Here is an 11250-nt window from a genome sequence, read left to right on the forward strand (position 1 = left end):
CTGGTTACTGCGACATCATCTGTATAGCAGCTATGTCATCTGTAGGGCAACAGATCAGAAACCCCAAGGTGTACTGTGATGTCAGACTAGACCCCAACAACTTTTTATTTGTGAGGGGAAGGTGTTTCACTCCAGTGCTTCGACTGACAAACTGGGAAAAATAAACTTTATTTAATAACACAGTTTAACCATAACAAATGAATTAGCTTAACCTTTAAAAATTGAACAACACTTAAACATGACAAGATACAAATCTAACCTATCATTGTGAGTTCTAATTCAAGCAATATTCATTTTATAGACTTAAATGCTCTCTTTAAAATTAGTTAGCAAAAAAGGCACACTTGCTGTTACTTAGGTTACCAGATTTTGGAATTTTCAGAAAGCCTTTGGAGAGATAGATGGCGAGACACTGTTTTATTTGGGTAGCCCAGGCAGCAATTGCTTGTATCACTTATCCCAAAATCATAAAATACCACCCAAGGTCAATGGATCTTTCCATGTTCCACCCTTCATCTTGCTCTGATTCAAGCGGGAAGGTAAAATTCCAGCATCCATGTCTAAAATGAGTACTTATCTTGCGCTCCCAGTTACCAATTTAAAGTGTTTGCTCGACAAATCAGCAGCCTGCCAACCAGATCTGAATTCTAAACATACGCCTTACAAGAACCATGATATAAATATGCTTCTTAAAGGCACAGTATCATTGCACGTCACTTGTAGCAATCACAATTAGGTGTAGTAACAGTTGATGTTACTCTCGCCATTTTCTCCATAGTACTGTTCAAGCCATGTTGATTGTTTAATAGCATGTCATTCCTCCTCTGCACGATAGTCATTTCAGGCTAAAATAAGATGGTTATGTTCATGAAATAAAGCTTTCTTTCAGCAAATAGACAAAATCCTTAACTGTATTGAGGGCTGTGCCTGGAATATATGTGCTTATGCAGTGCAATTTCATGATATGTGGGAAATTTATATGATTTGCAAAGTAATCCTATCAAAATTAAATGTTATGCTAACACCTGCAGAAAACCTGAATTCAAAGCAGACAATGTATGAACCAGGCTAAAGGCTAACAAACATTAAAATAAACATTGTGAAAAGAACTCAACACTTAGGACTCAAAAAAATTCAGTTGTGCTGTCAATATTTATCACATGTCTAGAGAACTGTTAACAGTAAAGTTCCTACAGTGTTTTATATCCAAGAGCAACAAAATATCAAACATAACTGAAGGAAATATAATGTGGTCACACAAAGGCCCTTAATTCTGTATTAGTATCCTTATTTTGAGGTATATATAGTACAGAAGGTTCTCACCACAACTCTTCAGGATACATCTGAATCAATGCATACTTCCTGTGCCGTCAATACGGTCATTCTCACTATAATCTTTCCCATCGTCAACAAACTCAAGTGGAAATTCATTGCATACTCTAGCATTGATCAAGGTCCTACAATGAATGGGAAAAGGTCTGGGCAAAACATTAAAACGTTGTTAAAACTTAATTTTAGACTTGGAAGGACAAAGAGTAAAAAGTAATATTTGTTTTGAAAGATTTGGGGCAAGAATCGGAGACTTCAGTCCTGAGCCCACCAGTAAGATTGCAATGCAGATTTTAATATTCAAATTGGCACAGAGCTGATGACACTGGAAATTCAGCGGAGGCCGTGGTGCCCAGCGGGGAGTCCACTAAACAGGCTCTGCTGATCTGCCCCAGCCCATTGCACTGCTATAGCAGCACAGCAGGCTGGGGGAATCACCCCCATAATGTGGGAAAATGTGTAATTGTCCAATTTGGCAAGAAGAATAAAGAAGAAAGTTAATATCTAAATGGTGACAGATTACAAAGCTCTGAGGTACAGAGGGACCTGGATGCCCTGGTGCATGAACAGGCTGGTTTACAGGTACAGCATGTAATTAGGAAAGCTAATAGAATGTTATCATTTATTGTCAGAGAAATTGATTACAAGAGTAAGGAGGTTATGCTTTGGATGTACAGGGGTTGGTGAGACCACATCAGGAGAATTGAGTGCACTGTTGGTCTTCTTATTTAAGGAAAGAGGTAAATGCATTAAAAGTGGCTCAGAGAAGTTTTATTAGACTAATGCCTGGAATGGGCAGGTTGCCTTACGAATAAAGGTTGGAGAGGTTAGGTTGTATCAGTAGAGTTTCAAAGAGTAAGAGGCAACTTGACCTAAACCTTTAAGATCCTGAGGGACATTGACAGAATGGATCTGGGGAGGATGTTTCCTTTTGTCCATGCCCGCAAATTGAACTAATCTTGAAGGCATCTATTTGTGGGCCTACAAGAAAGTTTTTAAAATTAATCAGTATGCACAAAAACACGAACAAAAACGTTTTAAAGTTTTTTACTCAAATTTGGTGAGGATCTGACCACTGTGTACTAATGTAACTAGTAAGTGGTTCTGTGCAGGTTTGAAAGGAAGTTTCAACTATTCAAAATTGGGTCATGCACAAGTAGTGATCTAGACACCCTGTTGGGTGAGATTTTAACTCACTCAAAACACATTCACTTGCACAGTGTTAAAATAGGGTCAGATTTTGAGAAGCTGAAAATGATTTTAAAACTACACGGAACCAAATTATCACATGCAATTATATCAAGAAATATTTTCAATGCATGATTTTTATATGTAGGTTCAGTTCTTCTTGATTGTGTTGTGTCATGTCAAGAGGCTAGAATACAAGAGCAGGGATGTACTTCTAAGGCTGTAAAAGGCTCTGGTCAGGCCCCATTTGGAGTATTGTAAGCAGTTTTGGGCCCCATATCTAGGGAAGGATGTGCTGGCCTTGGAAAGGATCCAGAAGAGATTCACAAAAATGACCGCTGGAATAAAAAGCTTGTTTTATGAGGAATGGCTGAGGGCTCTGGGTCTGTACTCATTGGAGTTTAGAAGGATGAGGAGGGATCTTATTGAAACTTACAGGATATTGCGAGGCCTGGATAGAGTGGATGTGGAGAGGATGTTTCCTCTAGTAGGACAAACTAGAACCAGAGGGCACAACCTGAGGCTAAAGGGATGATCCTTTAAAACAGAGACGAGGAGGAATTTCTTCAGCCAGAGAGTAGTGAATCTGTGGAACTATTTGCCATAACAGTCTGTGGAGGCCAGGACATTGAGTGTCTTTAAGACAGAGATAGGTAAGTTCTTGATTAGTAGGGGGGTCAGGGGTTATGGGGAAAAGACAGAACAAGGATGAGAAAAATATCAGCCTTGATTGAATGGTGGAGTAGACTAGATTGGACAAGTGGCCTAATTCTGCTCCTATGTCTTATGTTCTTATGGTGTTGTTTCAAGGAAGATTATGATAGGAATTGTGTTCTGAGTGGAAAAAGAATGGGCTTCATCTCATACTTTTTCCTAGGTTTGTCAGATGAAATTTTCATTAATTCCATGTCTAATCCAATGCCGTTTGCCTCATATACATGGACCGGAATTCTCAAGTGGTTTACACTGGTGGGATTCTCTGGTCGTGCCGGCAGTGTACCCCTGTCTGTGGGTATCCCATCGATGTGGAATGACATCAATAGAAATTCCCATTGAGAGCAGCAGGACCAGAGAATTCCACAGCTAACAAACAAAGTAGCACATCCCTCTGCTGACAGGAAACACACAGTTGGGAGGCTGGAGAATCTCACCCGCGGTATTTAGGAGCACCATAATCTGCAGGGAGGAACCAAACAAGACCGAAGAACCAGGAAGTAAGAAAGGAAATATATTTAAATCATTATACAGGTAGCGAAATAAAGTTTGGGGTATATACATGGATTTAAGCAACAGAAAAAGAAACTGAAAAAATTTGCGACGTTAATTTTCTTCTGAGGCAAAAGCCTGATTTTTTTCAAGGCCAAAGGAGTTGGTCAGCAGTAATTATTACTTATTATGCCACTAAGATCTGACTTACGCCTGATTTTGCAAGCTCTAACATTTTGATCCATCTTCCCTAAATTCACACCATTACAGTGATTCCTGTGTAGATTCCATCAGCGAGGATTGTATTGGTTTAGTCTATGAGGGAAACTTCTGGATTTCCACGGTTAACTCTGCATGTGTGAATGTCAGGTGTTGTCAGTTTAACTTTACAAAAATAGGGAGCACTGATCACCTGGTCCATATTGGTATGGCAAAGTCAAGCCATTATCTACATGCGTATGAGTTTGAGTATAAAAATGGCACAATTTTCAGCACATTTTATGTCCAGAAAGTTGAAAGCATCTGAAGCTGATACTCTTCAGAGAATCATAGAATCCCTACAGTGCAGACAGAGGCCATTGGACCCAATAAGTCTGCACTGACAACAAATCCCACCTAGGCCATAATCACTGTGAACCCACCTATTTACCCTCCTAATCCCCCCATCACTAAGGGGCAATTGAGCATGGCCAATCAACTTAACCCACACATCTTTGGACTGAGAGAGGAATCTGGGACACCTGTTGGAAACCCATGCAGACACGGAGAGAACATGTAAACTCCACACAGACAATTACCGGAGGCCAGAAATGAACTTGGGTCCCTGGTGCTGTGAGGCGGCAATGCTAACCACTGTGCCACCTCGTGCATCTTAGCTACAATATATTTGTGTTTCATATACACAGTTTAATCAGCAAAGTGATTTAACCTTCAGTCTTGTGTTTTAGTCAAGCTGTCTGTGTTCCATTTTAAAGTGCAGCACATTGCTTAAACCTTCTCCAGTGCTTTTTAATCTACTGTAATGGGGTTGAGTCAAACATTTTACATTCTGACCTCTTATAATCTCCAATTATAACCAGCTATGGCTGAAGCCAAATCTGACAACACATAGCAAGAGTGCAAATTGAAGAACTATATGCACATTTTGGTGTGAACGGCCCTCATTAGGGCCTATGATTCTGGAGTGACAAGTTATGATGATTGAATGCACTGTGGTATGGAGATTAAAGCATATCGGTTAATGATTGGAAGAGTAATTTAAAATAAATCGGTGGGCTCGACTAAATCCATAAACTGCAAGAGCAAAGCCTGAACCCTAAGGTTAGATCACTGACTTTATGCATTTCAGAGTGTCTTGTAAAGTAAAATTTAATAGTGCTTTTATTAACTTTTTGATCTTTCATTTGCCAGCAAGACCTGTCAGACCAAATCAGGGCTGCCAAAACAGACTGTCTCATGAATCCATGTTAACATTTACACAGGAGAATTGACTGTAATGTGGTTACAACAGCAATCAGGCAGAGAACAATGGTCCTAAATAGAGTACGTGCAATTACAGCAGGATATACACGGCTTGCTACTGCTGCAGTTAGGATCACAGTGGTGCGTTGTGCTTTAATTTTAAGAATAATTTATCTTTTTCTGCCTCCAGTGGTGATGTGAATTTTATTTCTAAATGACCGCAATGAAATGACAGATGCAACTTCCCTTTGGGGCTGTGGCTTGGCGGTCAGCACTGCTGCCTCACAACGCCAGGGACCCCGGTTTGATTCCCGGCTTGGGTCACTCTCTGTGTGGAGTTTGTACCTTCTCTCCGTGTCTGCGTGCGTTTCTCCCTGGTGCTTGGGTTTCCTCCCACAGTCCAAATATGTGTGGGTTAGGTTGATTGGCCATGATAAATTGACCCTAGTGTCAGGGGGATTAGCAAGGTTTCCTCCCACAGTCTGAAAGGCGTGTTGGTTAGATGCATTGGCTATGCTAAATTCTCCTTCATTATTACCTGAACAGGTGCTGGAGTGTGGCAACTAGGGGAGTTTCCAGTAACTTCATTGCAGTGTTAATGTAAGCCTATTTGGCATGCTCAGGAATTCTGAGGAATGAAGTTTTAAGTTAAAGTTTAATTTATCAGTCACAAGTAGGCTTCACAAGTTACTGTGGAAATCCCCTAGTTGCCACATTCTGGTGCCTATTCGGGTACACTGAGGGAGAATTTAGCATGGCCATTTCACCCAACCTGCACATATTTTGGATTGTGGGAGAAAACTGGAGCATCTGGAGGAACGCACGCAGACACAGGGAGAATGTGCAAACTCCACACAGGCAGTGCCCAAGCCAGGAATTGAACCTGGGTCCCTGGCACTGTGAAGAACAGTGCGAACCACTGTGCCACCCTATGATGATGAGTGGAGTGAAGAGTTGCTGAGTGAGAGATACTTTTTTTTAAACAGGATTCACTCACACTTCACGGTGCACCACACAAGCACAAAAGAAAATCTGAAGAGATGAGGATGAAATAAACAGAAATTGCTAGAAACAGGTGCAGTGACTGCCCTCCCCTCCAGCCAACAGCCAGATTGAGAGTGAAAAAATATGGAATGAAAACTGATACAGAAACCTGACAATGGATTCAGAATGATGGGCTGAATGGCCTCATTTTGCACTGTAGGGATCCTATGGATTCTATGGACTAAAGCAAATAAATCCTAAAAATCTAAGTGTCTCGGTGCTTGTATTAAGAGAAAATAAACAGCAGAGAGTTATAGTGAAGGGCAGAGGTCAGATGGAGTTTGTACTTAAATACCAGTGACTCAGCCTAGTCTGCTGGGTGTCAGGAAGCTTGACATGGGAGTCTCTGAGCTCCTTTAATCTTAAGGACTGGGATCCAAACCCCATCAGCAATTGAAAGATAGACAATGTACTTGAGGTAAAGTGCCTATGGAAGGCTTCTTGGAGTAATGGATCCCAAGGGAATTCCAGAGACAGCTACAAATTACATAGAATTCTCTTCCGTTTCTATTGAACAGTTGATGAGAGAAAGCCTTACTTCAATGAATATTAATTAGCACAATTAGGCTCCATCTGGTTAGCAATTGTTTACTTTTCCTGAATAACACAACATGAGACTGCAAACATTCGAGTTCACCACTCCAAAGTCATTTGTGGTTCACTACCACTACCCTCATTTTTCCTGTAAAGGGGCATGTACACTGAGCAGTACAAAGTGTTATTAGGTCTGCAGTTCACGTCACAAAGCACATTATCAGCCTTCACTTATTGTGTTCGCTGCTTTCCATTTCAAAAAGTCTTTCAGTCAGCATTTTGTACTGGCTCCCAAATGTAAAATGAAATAGGCAGCTGCACTGGGTCAGAATTGCATTACATATACACAGAAACATCAAAACTAGGAGCAGGAGAAGGCCATTTGGCCCTTTGAGCCCACTCCGACATTCAATTTGATCATGGCTAATCATCAAATTCAATATCCTGATACCCCCTTCCCGCCATATCCCCTGATCCCTTTAGATCCAAGATCTAATTTCTTCTGGAAATCAGACAATGTTTTGTCCTCAACTACTTTCTGTGGTAGTGAATTCCACATATTTACCATCCGCTGGTTGATGAAATTTCTCCTCCCCTCAGCAGTAAAAGGTTTAATCCTTATCCTCAGGCTATGGTCCCTAGTTCTGGACTCCCCCACAATTGGGAACATTCTTTCTGAATCTGTCCTGTCTAACCCTGTTAGAAGCTTATAAGTTTCTATGAGATTCTCTCTCACTCTTTTAAACTCCAGAGAATATAATCCTAACCGACTTATTCTTTCTCATATGACAGACCTGCCATCTCAGGAATTAGCCTGGTAAACTGTTGCTGTACTCCCTTTATAGCAAGGACATCCTTCCTCAGATAAGGACACCAAAACTGCACACATTACTCAGTTATGGCCTCACCAACGCCCTATACAATTGCAGCAAAACCTCCCTATCCTTGTACTCAAATATACCAGGTGAACAGTACCAAATATTACCTGGTAGATAACAGAGTCACACAGATGAAGACATTTGCCCATCAAATCTGCACCAACAAAACTTCATTAAATTTACACTAATCCCACATTCCAGCACTTGGTCCATAGCCTTTACTGTCCTATGTCATTGGAATAAAGTGTCGCAATCACGGGATCATTTAAGTATTGAATGGTAAATAAACCTTTAAGCAAAAAAAACTTCCCAATGGATTAATGTGAAAACAAAGTGAATAACTTACGAATATATAAGACAAGGCTTTTGATACTCTACAGACCTCTTTATAATTAACTCACATTTTAATTCAAATGCTGTAAGATTCAATTTTACAAATGATTTGCTATCAGCTTATAAATCTTTAAATCCCTTTCAATCTGTAGATATTTAAAAAATCAAAACTGCTTCAAGCTGATTAAAGTACAGGAGGGAATCCTAACATGGATGGGATTGGATTTTAAGTGGGGAAGTTGTTCCCAGCACTTCACAGACCCACTGAGAATCCCGACAGAAGGAGGCCTTTTGGCCCATCTAGTCTGCACTGACAACGGTCCCACCCAGGCTCTATCCCCATTACCCCACATATTTACCCTGCTAATCCTCCTGACACTAAGGGGCAATCTAGCATGGCCAATCCACCTAACCCACGCTTCTTTGGAGTGTGGTTGGAAGCTGCAGCACCCGGAGGAAACCCATACAGACATGAGAGAATGTACAGACTCCGCACAGACAGGGACCCAAGCTGGGCATCAAACTTGTGTCCCTGGCACTCTGAGGCAGCAGTGCTAACCACTGTGCCACCCTTCCCATTCCAGCTTGCCAGCTTCAGTGTTTTACTGAAGTGGGGCAGGGGTCAGGCTGAAACCCCATTCCCTGACTATGGATGGGAATTTTGAATATATTAATAATGCTGAAATGCTTGAATTTAAGCTGCTTTGAAGATTGAACTATGATCAAACAATGGCAGTGGGGCGAGGACAGCCTCAGGGGAAAACACAAGTACCTCCAAAGCAAATCCGAGCGGCCCAAAAGGAGCAGGAATGCTATCTCCCAAACTTTCCCTCTATCATACCCAACCTCCTCAATAACAGATAAAAGCAAATTACTGCAGACCCTGGAATCTGGAACCAAAAGAGAAAATTCTAGAAAATCTCAGCAGGTCTGGCAGCACCTGCAAGGAGACAAAACAGATGACGTTTTGGTCCAGATGACCCTTTGTCAAAGCCCTAAAGTCTTTGTCAAAATCAAAGCTTTGACAAAGAGTAATCTGGACTCAGAATGTTAGCTCTTATCTCTCCTTACAGATGCTGCCAGACCTGCTGAGATTTTCCAGCATTTTCCCTTTTGGGTCCTCAATATCAACTCCAGTTTCCTAGGATTGGGCCACCCATCCTGCCTCCACTGGGGTCAAATATCACACCCACTCCTCCCTCCGTGATTGCACTCCTACCCTAGGGTTGAGATTAGATTCACCCTGACTCTCCCTAATCTGTGGTTCGAATCTATCAGATCTTGCAACTGAGCTCTCCCCTGTCAATCAGGCTGACTTCTGGCTGGGGATTCAGGCAGGGCGAACAGTGGCACAATATAGAGTTAAAAATCCACAGTATGCCAGAAAAACCTGGACATTTGCTGCATGACATTGGATTCTCCCTCTCCCAGCACATCTATAAGTAAAGATTTGACCAGCACTTTTCTGAATCATGATAAACCCTTCATCGATTGAACCTGTATATCTATTTACTGTTTAAGATTTATTTCCTTTGGGCTCTATGTACCACATTTGATTTTCTGTTCGAGAGGCTTGGCAGGCACTCCGCTTTGAGACTTCTGCCAATTCCAACATGGGCCTGGCTGATTCATACTGCAGCACTGCATTTGGCCGAAAATACTTTGAGTGCCAGCTCCAAACATAATACCAGAAGCAAATGGCAACACAAAGAAAGGTGCAGGAACAAACTCGCAAACCAACCCTGATAGTGATATCCTCCCACCATTCTAATTGACAACCTGACTTTCTCTCCTCTCATCTGCACAGTGTCTCACTAAAAGTGACTCCTACCTAGCTCCTCCATCAGGACTGCGCTTAAGATGGACATTGAGTTCTCTGGCATTAGGCCTGGTGGCAATCATTCTTTTAGATACTTTGTTACATTTTCATATGCATTCAAATGACATCCAAATATGAAACAGAGATTTTTGCGCCAGATCAGCAAAGAACTGTCAGTTTTGAATGTTATGGTTGTAAAACTATAATTTTAGTCGCTTGATATGATTACCACTTAAAGAGAAAATCCTAGCCACCTATTTCAGCATTTTAAGGAACAAAGTTGGAACACTTTTTTAAGTTTAAACTTTATCTTTTAGTCACAAATAAGCTTGCATTAACACTGCAATGAAGTTACTGTGAAATCCCCTAGTTGCCACATTCTGGCACCTGTTTGTGTACATTGAGGGAGAATTTAGTATGGCCAATGCACCGAGCCAGCACATCATTCGGACCATGGGAGGAAACCCATGCAAACACGGGGAGAATGTGCATACCCCACACAGATAGTAACCCAAACCAGGAATCAAACTCAGGTCCCTGGTGCTGTGAGACAGCAGTGCTAACCACTGTGCTGCAATGCCACCCACCATCTTAGTGGACTTTTGGATTCTGTGGCACAAATATAGTCCGAAATTGAGAAAGCAGAGGGTGATCCATAATTTCCAGATTCCTATCTAATTTGTACAGGCGCAACTCCCCAAGTGGCCTTGCAGATGGTCAACATGATTCAACATAAAACATATGGCAGCATCATTTCAATATTTAAATGAATGCCTCAGCTGATCACATCAATGAAAAAGCTGAACAAATATATGAAGGTCATCAAGATCATTCTAGAGGACATGGGAGGTCTTGTGGGTAGTGTCCCTGCCTCTAGACCAGACGCTCTGTGTTCAAGTCCCACACCAGGACTTGATGGCCAAGGAAAGTGCATTCATAATGTGGCCAGTCAGATTGAACATCAACCTGGAAAATCCTTCCAAAATGTCAAGGTCAGGTGGTCAGGGTGAGAGAGACATTGAGGGCTGGTTTAGCTCAGTTGGCTGGACAGCTGGTTAGTGACACGAACAGTGTGGTTTCAATTCCCATGTCAGTTGAGGTTATTTATATAAGCCCCACCTTCTCAACCTTGCCCCTCATCTGTGGTGAATCTCAAGTTAAATCACCACCAGTCAGATCTCCTCCTCAAAAGGGGAGAACAGCCAATGGTCAATCTGGGACTATGACAACCTTATCTTTACTACTCTAGCACATTGGTCTATTTTGCACCAGCATTTCAAATACCCAGAGAAATCAAATATCTTCCAATGCTGCCCTTCCCATGCCTTGGGAAAATGGCTGCATCTTCCACAACTTTGTTATCCAGAGAAGTCTAATGATAGGAGATAGTGGTGGAGGAGGCCAAGGGCAAAGTTCAGCCTTAACAATGATCATAATTACAGCATTGCCTTTTGCGGG

This window comes from Carcharhinus amblyrhynchos, chromosome 16, assembly GCF_965287045.1.
Source record: "Carcharhinus amblyrhynchos chromosome 16, sCarAmb.v2.hapA, whole genome shotgun sequence".
NCBI classification, from domain to species: domain Eukaryota; kingdom Metazoa; phylum Chordata; class Chondrichthyes; order Carcharhiniformes; family Carcharhinidae; genus Carcharhinus; species Carcharhinus amblyrhynchos.